This window comes from Dreissena polymorpha, chromosome 11 (genome assembly GCF_020536995.1).
Source record: "Dreissena polymorpha isolate Duluth1 chromosome 11, UMN_Dpol_1.0, whole genome shotgun sequence".
In the NCBI taxonomy this organism is placed as follows: domain Eukaryota; kingdom Metazoa; phylum Mollusca; class Bivalvia; order Myida; family Dreissenidae; genus Dreissena; species Dreissena polymorpha.
In genome coordinates, this window is record NC_068365.1 from 73,061,700 (window position 1) to 73,069,560 (window position 7,861).

General features: G+C 34.7%; 2 long non-coding RNA genes across 2 annotated transcripts; both read right to left on the bottom strand.

Moving 5' to 3' along the window:
- Nucleotides 1-2,038: 2,038 nt before the first annotated feature.
- On the bottom strand, nt 2,039-3,242 carry LOC127850906 (uncharacterized). Its single transcript, XR_008035555.1, has 2 exons — nt 3,018-3,242; nt 2,039-2,890 (listed from the first exon to the last, which is right to left on the bottom strand). It is a non-coding gene; the product is annotated as an uncharacterized LOC127850906 (long non-coding RNA).
- Nucleotides 3,243-5,648: 2,406 nt separating this feature from the next.
- Nucleotides 5,649-7,426, bottom strand: LOC127850903 (uncharacterized). The gene is made up of 2 exons (XR_008035551.1): nt 7,262-7,426; nt 5,649-6,897 (listed from the first exon to the last, which is right to left on the bottom strand). It is a non-coding gene; the product is annotated as an uncharacterized LOC127850903 (long non-coding RNA).
- Nucleotides 7,427-7,861: the final 435 nt, after the last annotated feature.

Below are 7,861 nucleotides of genomic sequence, written 5' to 3' on the forward strand. Positions count from 1 at the left end.
ATATCATATGGGTAATGTACACCGCTGCTACACCCGATAATTAATTAAGCATTGTTGAAATCCAACATAAAGTGCTGATTACATAGGATTTAAAACAATATGTTTGTACTTTTACCTGAAATAATGAAATATGAATGAATATTATAATATTATGTGCATTTTATATTTATGATAAGAATTTACATCTTAACGTTTTATCTAATTTATACATAGTAAATAATCGTGATTATTTTTAACTAGCTTAACGCCCTTAACAATATTATTTCAGATATAAATTTTTACGTTTCGCACGTCGATTTTGGTATTTTCTTTAGGAGTGAAACAATATAGCCAATACAAAATATCCTATTGATTACTCAAACACACTCTTTTACTATATAACATCGTGCATTTTTAACCATGGAATATTTTTAATATGTTATATAAGACTACTTGCTATACTGTCAGTGTCATGCGGAAATTGACCTTATTTCTTTATATCCACCTTCACATTTTATTAGCGCCGTCTTTAATTAGGCTATCTCTAATAAAGAACAGATAACTGTGAAATTAATAACAATGTGCAACGGTGATGTGGATACATCCTCGTTTTTAATTTTACATGTACACAACAATTTAGCCATACATGAAATCAATTATTTTGGCAGTAAATCCAATTTTTCCAGTACAGTAGCCAGGTGCCTGTGTATTTAGCTGATAAGATATATTCACCACAGCAGGTTGCTAATACACAGTGTAGACTTCCCCTGTTTTATTATTGTATTTGTTATTTACCTGATTTGATTAAATGAGTCGCGTTCTGGGAATAATGGGCATAATGCATGTGCGTAAAGTGTCGACCCTAAATTGGATTTTTGCTAAAAAGACACTTCATTTAAACGAAAAATGTCATAAAAGCGGAAAGTGCCGTCCCTGATAATTCGTGCGGATTGTACAGGCTAATCTGGGACGACACTTTAAGCACATGCATTATGCACAGTTTTCTCAGAACACGACTCAAATAAAGTATATTCATTCGGGTCTGCTAGCGTTATGTTAAGGGTCATTTTATTTGAAAAGCTGGGTTTCTGTCATAATTTCCATCGTTTTGCTTGTATACACAATTTGATGAATTTATTGGCGCGATGGAGTATAAATCATGCTGACAGAATAGTATCAGTTTTTAATTATGTGTAATTTAATTCGCATCTTTCGCTTAACTCGAAGTTCAATGTCACGCGCACTTCACAAACATCACGTTTCATTGTATTTATTTTTATAAATTATGTACAAATATTAAATGTTATATACATAATTATGTTTTGTTTATTTACTTAACTAGAAAGAAATAATAAAACATTGCTATATATAAAGCGCTTTACTTTTGCAAAATTCTACATTAAATAAAGAAATATCGTATTTTATTAAGTGCACGTGCTTGACATTATAAAATATTAGTATTTTATTGTAAAACAATCGAAATTTGACCTGAGATTTGATGCAAGTCACAATTTATTTAGCGGCCGGTATTCTGCTCTCGGCCGCTGATGGTGTATTGTAGTTTATACAATTATGATAAGAAACTGTAGCAGGCAACAGGCATCAGGTTGATAAGAAGAACTGATGTATTTATTGAACGCGAATAACATCAACAACTAATAATGTTTTGAAATTATAAATTTGCCCATAATAATTGTATAACATTATTCATCAAGCGCAAAGTGCATTAAACGCTCGCCCGCTGTTGGGTATTTTATATTTAGTAACACCTTAATACCATCATTTTTAAACGGAGAACTCTTTTTGTTAAGTGTACGTGCTTGAAGTAATGTTGCTCTTATTTATATAAGACTACTTGCTATACAGCCAGTGTCATGCGAAAATAGATCTTATTTCAGTAAATAACATTACTTCGGCATTGTAAAATTGCGTATTGTATGATTATAATATATAGACATTTATTTAATGTACTGATATCTAAATCAACTTATGATTTTACCGGTATTATGGCATTGAACGCGTATATAAAAGGCACATATACTATTCTTATTAAATCATATTAATACTTATACTAATTTAAGTCATCACATAATCAGATTGCGCACTGCGTGTAATCAGATTATCACCTTAAAACGATTCCGATGGATTATTAAATCGAGCTTACTATTCAAATCAGTGATTCCTTGTGGTACAATCAAGCATGGGATAATGGCAGACATACCCATGGCACAGTTCATGATTTATTTTATGTAGCTCACAGCCGAGGATCGAACCAATGGTATCTGATATTTTGAAGCGGATATGTTGCCACTAGGCTATACGAGGTTTCAAGAATGAACATGGGTCAGTTACTCTATCGGTATAGAATCTGACGGTGTTTACAACATGATACAGAAGCATAAATATTACGTATCTGAACATCATTCTTTCATGTTAGTTTGAAAAAGTATGTGTATTTCTAGGTCTTTGATGTGCTGATTTAATTTTATTTGTTTACCTTACAGACTCTGGAAAATGGCCCTGAAGCAGATGAGACGAATTCCACACCAGAAACTGAGGAAATGTCAGATAACCGTTCACCAGACTTGAGTTTCGAGAACGAGGCAGATGGTTTGTTGGTTGAAAGCAGTGCATCACTACTAGACGTATCTCTAAGAGTGAGTTGTTTTATCGTTATACAAAATGTTGTTGAATAAAGATAATTTGAAACAAGATGCGTTTGTGAAACACAATGTCCCCCTAAATAATGTTTGACCTTGAAGGATGACCTTGACCCTTCACCACTCAAAATGTGCAGCTCCATGAGATACACATGCATTTCAAATATAAAATTGCTAGCTTCAATATTGCAGAAGTGACATTACATGAGCAATTTTGACCCATATATTTGACCTTTAAGGATGACCTTGACCTTTCACCACTCAAAATGTGCAGCTCCATGAGATACACGTGCATGCCAAATATCAAGTTGCTATCTTTAATATTGCAAGTGTATTCATAAAATAAGCGATTTGGGCCACATATATTTGACCTCTGACCTTGAAGGATGACCTTGACCTTTCACCACTCAAATTGTGCAGCTCCATGAGATACACATGCATGCCAAATATCAAGTTGCTATCTTCAATATTTCAAAAGTATTAATAAAATAAGCGATTTGGGACAAATATGTTTTACCTCTGACCTTGAAGGATGACCTTGACTTTGACCTTTCACCACTCAAAATGTGCAGCTCCATGAGATACACATGCATGCCAAATATCGAGTTGCTATCTTCAATATTGCAAAAGTATTCATAAAATGAGCAATTTAGGCCACATATATTTGACCTCTGACCTTTCACCACTCAAAATGTGCAGCTCCACGAGATACTCATGCATGCCAAATATCAAGTTGCTATATTCAATATAGCAAAAGTTATTGCAAAATGTTTAAGTTGGCGCAAACCAACCAACCAACAGACCAACGAACAGACAGGGCAAAAACAATATGTCCCCCACTTCTATAGTGGGGGACATAAAAAAATATTTGTAGTTCAAGGTCGCGGTGTTGTAGTGGATGAGATATCCGCCTAGCGATCGGGTGTTAGTGGGTTCACTCCTTACTTGGGAAGCATTCTAATTATCTCCTCCATGGACACCAAGTACTGGTTCTTCCCAGGAAACCGACTCGATAATGTCCATGTCTGCCTACCATGCTCGAAAGGGCACTTGGCAGTATAAATAGATAGTTGTTTTTCATGCTCTTCCCATTTTTAAAGAAAAAAACTGAAGAAGTTATCAGTTTGGTGATGCCTTAGTAAAATACAGAAAGACCTATAATCTTTACTTCAAACTGCATTTACTTTGCTTGTAAAAATGTATTTATTTATTTCAGCTCCATGACTATGGAAGGTTTACACCAGTACCCGCCATAATCCGTCATCAGTGTGAACAAGCGCAACCGGAGCTGATTTCTGTGGTTACTCAAACCGACGATACGAGAGTTCCCAGAAGTATATCAACCCAGACTTCTACTGAAACGTCGACAGTTGGGATACAAGTGGATCGGCCTAGCTTCACCTTTGAGGCAATAAGGGATGATGACGATAAGGTGTTGTTCTACACTGGTATCCCAACTGCTGGAACTTTTGAGTGTTTATTTGATGAGGTCAGTGTTGGAATGAAAGCAGGGTTAGCACGAAAAACCTGTCCCCGGAAAATAAAGTGTGTTTATAAACTGAAAATAGTCATGCTAATATAAACTGGAAAAGTGGCTCCTTAAAACTAGTACAAATTAAGTTTGATAAGAAGCTGAACAAGTGAACTTTGTGAGAAATTCAGTATACAATTTAACTAGAAGTGTTTGACCATTGCATGTATGTATAAGTAATATACTATGTAATTATGTGAATAATACTTAATTTCACATTTTACAGTCAGCTTTCATTTGTGAAAATAAAATTGTTACTGATTATTATTTTCTTGTCTCATATTCCATACAAACATTTTCAGGCAAAAAAAGAAAATTGTGTTTCTGCGTTTGTGTGTTTGTGCCAATATATTTATACATGTTTTCTTGCTTGAAAGCAGTTTTGTAAGACCAAACAAATTATAAGACTGAAATTCTGATAAATATTGTACTGGATTCAAGTTTACATACATTAATTGACACAGAGCGTTGAAAACACAGATTTCTTTTGTATACCTAAGTAAATGTTTGTCTTTAAGGTTTAGTACTGCTACTGAAGACTTAATCAACAGTTAATTTATAATTGGGAGCAATAAACCCGTCAAGAATTTTTATGCCCCCGAAGGAGGGCATATAGTGATCAGACTGTCTGTCGGTCTGTCCGTCCGTCACACTTTGCGTTTAGGTTTCGAAAAATCCTCATAACTGCTATGTCGCTTTGGATAGCAATTTCATATTTGGCATGCATGTGTATATGGACAAAGCTTTTCCATACGCACACAAATTTTGACCCCTGTGACCTTGACCTTAAACTAAGGGTCCGCGTTTAGGTTTCGAATATGCATTTAGGTTTCGAAAAATGCTCATAACTTCTATGTCGCTATAGTGATCGGACTGTCTGTCGGTCTGTCCGTCACACTTTGCGTTTAGGTTTCGAAAAATGCTCATAACTTCTATGTCGCTTCAGATAGCATTTTCATATTTGGCATGCATGTGTATATGGTCAAGGCCTTTCCATATGCACACAAACTTTGACCCCTGTGACCTTGACCTTAAACTTAGGGTCCGTGTTTAGGTTTCGAAATATGCATTTTGGTTTGGGAAAATGCTCATAACTTCTATCAAGCGTATATAGGGGGCATAAGTCATCCTATGGTGACAGCTCTTGTTTAAAACCAAGATTTCTGATACAAGTAGCAACACCTGCAGAGTACTTGTCAGATGTAAAGCAGAAGTCATACCAGCAAAGCTTCCAAGGTGTCTATTAACTCAATGGGGTTCTGAAATGATCTATACTTGGACAAAAAGCATTGTGCACAGATTTTTAATAAGATGCAGCTGTTGATACCTCTGTGTTGATTTTCTTAATTTGGTTCATGCTTGCCACTCATTAATTTCATATCATTTTATCATTTTGAAACAGATTATTATCGTAAACCCTTCGGTTTTTCTCCAAACACAGGTAAGGTAATAAGTGATTGATAATAACATAGCAAAAGTTCTTTTTATGATTTATCATTTTAAGAGCAAATCAATTTAGCGGAATAACAATTGACAATCACGTTGTGATGGTATTAATGAACCGTACACAAATCGTTGAAAAGCATTCTACATGTACTACTGTAAAATTCATAATATGAACAGTTGATAAATATTTATACATTCATACACTTTTATGTACAATATTTATATGCTTTGTAGAGCTAAATGACTATTGAAACATAAAAAAGGAGGGACCTCAATGATGTCCTGTACTGTTGTTACTTAAATTATTTTCTGATCTGGCGTTAACTTTTGTTATTTAACCCTATTCCACTTGGAAGCACAGTGAAAACAGCATAAAACCAGAACAGCATGCTAGTAACTCGCAGTCTGTTCAGGTTTTATACTGTTTGCTGCTCATCAGTATTTAAGGGTTGGAAATGAAGCCTTTAAAACTTAAATTTAGTAATAAAGGTACTTTATTACATTTAACTTTTTAAGGAACTACAAAAGCTTGAAAATACATATCTAAGTGGTAAAGGGTTAATCTCTAGAGAAAAGTGAGACATCAAAATTATAAAAACATATTCTAGGAGCAAGGGTAAGCTTGCGAGAAATTCACAATTGTGATCTTAAATTCATATTTGTTACTATTCTTTAAAGATTGCACTCAATTTCTTTTAAATCTTTCAGTCTCTTGTTTCAGTAAAATTACTTCACCAAAATTGGATGCAGTTACACGTAATTTTCTTTCATCTTCCCAAAGTACGTTCTTTCCCTGACCTCTGGTTAATTTTTCAATACTTTGGCATTCAAGTTCATCCATTTGTAGCATATCCATCATTTTCGACATTTTATCCTTCACAGTTTCACTATTCAGATCTACGCTATCACTAAAGTTATATCCAATTTCTATAAACTTTGGTAATTTCACCTCTTCCTTCTCTTCTACAAAGTTCAAAAGCCATCCAGCTGTTGGGTTGCATATTTTCGAGTTTTGAACGGAAACTGTTCTCATTTACAGAAATCGCAAGAAGTTCTTTTCTGGTGTTATTTTCGACTGGCTCTAATTTTGACTCAAAGGTATGTTTCCGAAATGTAAATTCGCTAGACTTTTTAGGCGTTAGCTTTCTTTTCCGGGGATTATTAAATCTGTCCCACACGCATTTTTTTGAGGTTGATCTTAGAGTGCCGTCCTTCTTTTTAGCAGTGAGATCAGAAAGGGCATACATAAATGCACCAATATGGATACATGCTTCTCCGCTCCTGAAAATATATAAACATAATAATTAGACATACTTTCAAACTGCACTTTTTTTTTTGCTCGAGCATCTAAATTTTGATGAAAATTTCCCAGAAACTGGTCCATCCCGAGAATAGCTTGTGACCAGTATATAGATCTATGAAAATGATTGGTATAATGCCGATTCGGGGATCGTAACTACTAGTTCTTCTTGAATGCTCTGAGGGTTTATGAGTACATTCGTACACCTCACAACCCAGAGGGTAAATATAGCTGGGAGTTAGATTATTGCAACTAGGATCGTAACAGAGGCATGTCTCTTGATAAATTATTTATAACCTCGTTTCAATATTGCAAGAACTTATATGAAAAACTGTGTACACTCACCCGGCTGTGCAATTACATTCCGCTGAATGAACCTGTCCAGTGACCTTTGACAGACAGAGCCACACACTGTGATCTGGGTTTTCTTTCACATTTGCACTCGGTAGAGATGGTAATACTTTGCATTTAACAAAACAATGTTCCCATTTGTCACTTATGTCATGGTACAAAATACTGTGTTTATGTTTGTAAACATAATACAATTTTTTGATCTCAATTGTTTTTGTGTGTTCATTTTCAGCACAAAATAATTGTAGATGTCACTATCTATTAATGTAGGAAAGTCCATTAAGTCACTACTCAACGTTTTTAATACATCTGGATGTGGCAGCTTTTCACCGAGTGGCGTAAAAAGTTTTTCTGTTTTCCTTTTTTCATAATTTACTTCCGCATTCCTGTGCAGCTGTCGATCATTTAATCCTAGCTTTTGTACGCCTTTTGTCCTCAAGACAAGTTCATTCTTATTCCCTGACACATAATGATTATGAAATCGTAAATAATCCTTCAATTGTGCAACACTTAATTTGTCAATTTCGATGTCAGACAGATAACGATCGTTTTCTTTCTCATTCGACGCCATTGTTACTGGAAATCAATACTACC